Source organism: Megachile rotundata, unplaced genomic scaffold (assembly GCF_050947335.1).
Source record: "Megachile rotundata isolate GNS110a unplaced genomic scaffold, iyMegRotu1 scaffold0744, whole genome shotgun sequence".
NCBI lineage: Eukaryota > Metazoa > Arthropoda > Insecta > Hymenoptera > Megachilidae > Megachile > Megachile rotundata.
In genome coordinates, this window is record NW_027474041.1 from 45,001 (window position 1) to 50,000 (window position 5,000).

General features: G+C 45.8%; 1 non-coding gene and 1 pseudogene across 1 annotated transcript; both read left to right on the top strand.

Moving 5' to 3' along the window:
- The first annotated feature begins 1,951 nt into the window (after positions 1-1,951).
- LOC143266445 (5.8S ribosomal RNA) lies at positions 1,952-2,106 on the top strand. The gene has a single exon (XR_013041426.1). It is a non-coding gene; the product is annotated as a 5.8S ribosomal RNA (ribosomal RNA).
- Positions 2,107-3,926: 1,820 nt separating this feature from the next.
- The window catches only part of LOC143266443 (large subunit ribosomal RNA), a 5,320-nt pseudogene continuing 4,246 nt past the window's right edge, over positions 3,927-5,000 (top strand).

The window sequence follows — 5,000 nt, forward strand, 5'->3', positions numbered from 1 at the left end:
GAGAAAACTCTATCACTACGTTGAGCTCTTGACATTAAAACACATGATACGCAAAGACACTAAACACATGATAATAATATATTCAGTACGTGCCAAAGAAAAACTTGACAAAATCTATGACTCTCGATATGAATACACGCAAAAACTGTGAAAAGCAGCCAAAAGTATATATGACTATAACACATGATACGCAAAAATGAGGATGAAAAGTGCAGCTCCTCGCGTATAATAAACAAATAATAAATATATTGGCCGTACACAACAAAAATGCGTATAAACGAGCCACGATAGATGATTGAGAGAGAAAGGGAGAGAAATATTTGGAGGTAGTAGCAAACAAACGAAAGAAAAAACAGATACCAAAAATGTTAAATGACAATTCGTCGTTACGGCAGTCGTGATGCGGAGAGATATTACGGTTACGTGTAGGAGGTCGCTTTGGTTCTCATCGTCGATACTCCCGTCCGTATTTCGTATCCGCCGACGCGTTTCGTACGAACAAGCGCTAACGTTAAATAAAGTTTAAAAAATGAGAGAGCAACGCCGTTTCATGTCGAACGCTGTAAATAGAAAGAACGAAAGTTTACCGACGAAAGAAAATCGAGAGTTTCCTCTCTATCTTCTCGGCTCTTCTTTCCGTAGCGTATAAGAAAGGTTTCGACTCTCCCGGGACGTCGTTTACTTCTTATTAACGGGTACCGCACGATCCTTCGATAAATACAAAAAGTCGTCGTAACAAGAATGTTCAACTTGAACACGAAGGAAAATCCCGAACATTCTCATATAAAAATATATCTATACATAAATGAATCTGTCGCGAATTTTACCGGCAGAAGGTTCGTTATGTAAAAAATGGATCGTATGCATGGTGTACCCGTTCGTTGCGACGTCTGAGTTAAAAGGAGGAGAGAATCGAAATTGTTAAATAGATACGCGCCAGGAAAGCGGAGAGATTTCGGAGAAGTAAGGAAGAGGTGAAGGTTATAAGAATCTCGAAATATTCTTATCGGACTTTCCTTTCTATAATTTTTATTCTTGATTCGTGTTGCGTACTCTCTCGACCCCGTGTGAAAACACGAGAGAGAATATAAAGAAATATTTTGGGACGTTTGGTAACGAAATGCATGGGTTTGCGAAAAAAAATTGTTAAATTTCTTGTTTTTTTTTTTTCGCCCGCTTCGTGAGAGACTCTCATTTTATTTTCTTTCTCTCTATAAATTTTGTCTTTGGACCAAAGGGAACACCCCCTTTTAGCCTCTCTCTATTTCGTGTTAAACGAGAAACGAAATTTAGAGTGTGACACGGAGGCTTTCACGCGGGGGGTGTCCGGGTAACCGATGGAAATCGAACCACGAAACCGCTTCGACGAACGAAGTCGCAACTTCACGAGAGTCCGCCTGCTTACGACGGACGATATGGTAACGTATCGCTTTACGGACCGGCTGAGAAGCGAAAACGATAGCGTAGTCTCCTTCGTTGGTAGACCGATCTGACGCCGGCCATGGAGTGTCCGTATTGAATCTCGCGATACCGCCAAGACGTCCAATATATGTAAGCAGCGAGCAGGAGACTCTGTGTTACGCGCGACAGCGCGTTTCGTATTTTCCACGGTTTTTGAATGACTTTACCACCCGGAACGGACTGAAAACTCGCCGCACGAAGAGAAATGCGTCACAGAGCGTTGTTTCATCGGCGGTTCTGTAGTTTTATACGGTCCTTTACCCGTCCATGGACGTTATCGTGTCGTCTTAATCATCAATCAGCTCGGGTAAATCTGTGAACAGAGCTATGACGGGACGACGTCCGAATACCGATACTCGATCTTGCGCTTGGATTGGAGTTAGTATTCTATGGACAATCGAACGAATTTATAAACCAGGTTAAATAAATCACGTACATACTGGTTTTCAGACGCTGAGTTGTTAAATATGAACAAAAATTTTTATACGATTACCCTGAACGGTGGATCACTTGGCTCGTGGGTCGATGAAGAACGCAGCTAATTGCGCGTCAACGTGTGAACTGCAGGACACATGAACATCGACATTTCGAACGCACATTGCGGTCCACGGATACAATTCCTGGACCACGCCTGGCTGAGGGTCGTTTATATAACTAAAGACTGCTTGCGTTTGCCTTTAGCAGCAAAAGGTTTTCTCTTCATTGTTAAATTTTTTTCGGTACCGCTCGTCGTTCGACTAGATAAAACGAAACTGTTAAACGCCGAAAAGTCGAACGTTTCGGAGCGGGATCCGATGGTCGAACGCGAGAGAGAGAACAACTTGCGAAATTGGCGAAAACGTACGAGCGATGGTTGGACATTTCGTCGGCGTTTGACGCGGAGAATGTTAAATGGAACGTTCGTGTCTCGCCCTCTCTTTGCTAGTGTTCATTTTTTTCACAGGCGACAGAAGAACATTTTCGTATATCTCGCAATTCTTAGTTTTTAGGATCTTCTCGGCGGAATGCGCTTATCTCGGCTTGCGTGAGTCGTGGTTTCTAGTTAAACCCCTAAAAGAGACCATATACGACCGCCCGTGAAAGAGCGCTCCCGAGTCGAAAACACCTAACTACAGAAGGATATTTAGACGAGAGAGAAAATGATTCTTCGCCCTGCGAGAGAATTGTTAGACACCAATTGAAGGAAGCAAGCCGAGAGTAGAGCGTGTTTACGGCGTTTCTCCGCGCTCCCGACGTTGTCTGAAATGATTGTCGAATTTTTTTTTCGACGGTGCGAAAGTTTATACAACGAGGGGAAAAGTTAAAAATAAACGTGCGACGGAAGCTCTTTCACGGTTAAATTATTACGAGATCGTAGCTTCGCCACGTTTTTTTTAACATTTACAAGCGCAGATCGCTTCGTTGTCGTTGATTAGAAGCGGAAGACCGCGCGATCCCAATACGGGTTCCGGTCGTCCAGTCCTCGAAGTGCATAATTGTGCCGGACGGACGTTGAAAAACCCGGACCGATCGAACGATAAACGCTTATTTGGTGATCGTCTTGCGAGAGTCTCCCTTCATTGTTGTTCGTGTGTTAAATTTCTTTTATCGAACAACGGTCGAACGCAAATGAACAATGACATTTACACCGAAGATCGATCTCGAAACGCTTTTGTTCCTCCTTTTGTGCGCTCGTGGTTTCATCGAACGATATATACACGACGAAGGTGTACCACGCACGTTAAAAATGGGATTTCTTTTTTCCTTTAACCCTTTATTCTCTGGACCATGATAAGTCACCGATGGTTTACATGGCTGTCTCTGGCATTCTCGCCCTTTTCTTGGGATTTTGCGTCGGAACGCGACAGCAAAAGAAAAAACGTATCGGACGATGCGTCTTTACGGTTTATCGACCGTCGAGTGTATATTCGAACGTAAATATGTTGTAACGGTATATGTATCCTTTAGGGGACAAAAGAAACATGAAACGATCGTGTGCGAGAGCGCGCCGAGGGTAAGAAGAAAAGGTGTCCGACCTTTATCTCCTCGTTGTCGTAGTCTCTCCTCGTCGTTTGTTTTAACGCGCCCTGGATAGATAAAAAGATATATCCGATTATAATATATACATATATACTCCGACGCGAGTCGAGAACAACCGGACGTCGTCGTCGTCGTTTTTTTTTTTTGTCGTTGTCCCGCCTGCCCGAATATGCGGCGTTTTAAGTGCCTTTTTTCTTTTGTCGAACAAAAGAGAGAGGAGACACCGAGCTTTCATTTTGGCTCGTACGTACCTTCGAGTAGTCGACGATATTGTGTTGATCCGAAAAGAGAAAAATAGTTGGTTATCGAACGATACAAGGAAAAAATCGAACGACATAATCCCTGTGCGTCGTTGGTATTAATATACCTTTCGTATTACGTGTCGAAACCCCGAAAAGAGCGTACAGTTTGTGGTATAACTTTGAAAAGAAATAATAAAATTTCGACGACCTCAGAGCAGGCGAGATTACCCGCTGAATTTAAGCATATTAATAAGCGGAGGAAAAGAAACTAACAAGGATTTCCTTAGTAGCGGCGAGCGAACAGGAATGAGCCCAGCACTGAATCCCGCGGTTAACGCCGCTGGGAAATGTAGTGTTCAGGAGGATCCGTTTATCCCGAGACATCGAATCGCGTCCAAGTCCATCTTGAATGGGGCCACTTACCCATAGAGGGTGCCAGGCCCGTAGCGACCGGTACGCGTCTCGGGTGGATCTCTCCTTAGAGTCGGGTTGCTTGAGAGTGCAGCCCTAAGTGGGTGGTAAACTCCATCTAAGGCTAAATATGACCACGAGACCGATAGCGAACAAGTACCGTGAGGGAAAGTTGAAAAGAACTTTGAAGAGAGAGTTCAAGAGTACGTGAAACCGTTCAGGGGTAAACCCGAGAAACCCAAAAGATCGAATGGGGAGATTCATCGTCAACGAAGCTGGCTCCCGTGTTGGTGCGATAGTGCCCCGGATGGTCCCGTTACGGCGGGTTTCCCATCGGCGTGGGCACACCACCCGCGGCGAATGTTCCGGCTATGTAGTCGTGCACTTCTCCCCTAGTAGAACGTCGCGACCCGTTGCGTGTCGGTCTAAGGCCCGAGGCGAAGACTGTCCGTCGCTTTTAGCGTACGATGACAGCCCCTTGGATGCCCGGCCGACTGCGCGACGGTACTCAGACGGTATCGGGCCGCAAAATTCTCGAACGCACTGCGTCCAGGACCGCCGCAAGCTCGTTCCAGTCTAGATACCGGATGTACGGACTTAGCGCCGTAACCGGGCCTGGCGGGCTGTTGGCAGGCGGAGTCCTTGGACTGGCCAAACTTTGAATTACCGGTCGGCGACGCTATTGCTTTGGGTACTCTCGGGACCCGTCTTGAAACACGGACCAAGGAGTCTAACATGTACGCGAGTCATTGGGATTTGATAAACCTAAAGGCGAAATGAAAGTGAAAGTCGTCCGTGAAGTCGACTAAGGGAGGATGGGCCTCGTTACGATTAGGCCTCGCACTCCCGGGGCGTCTCGTTCTCATT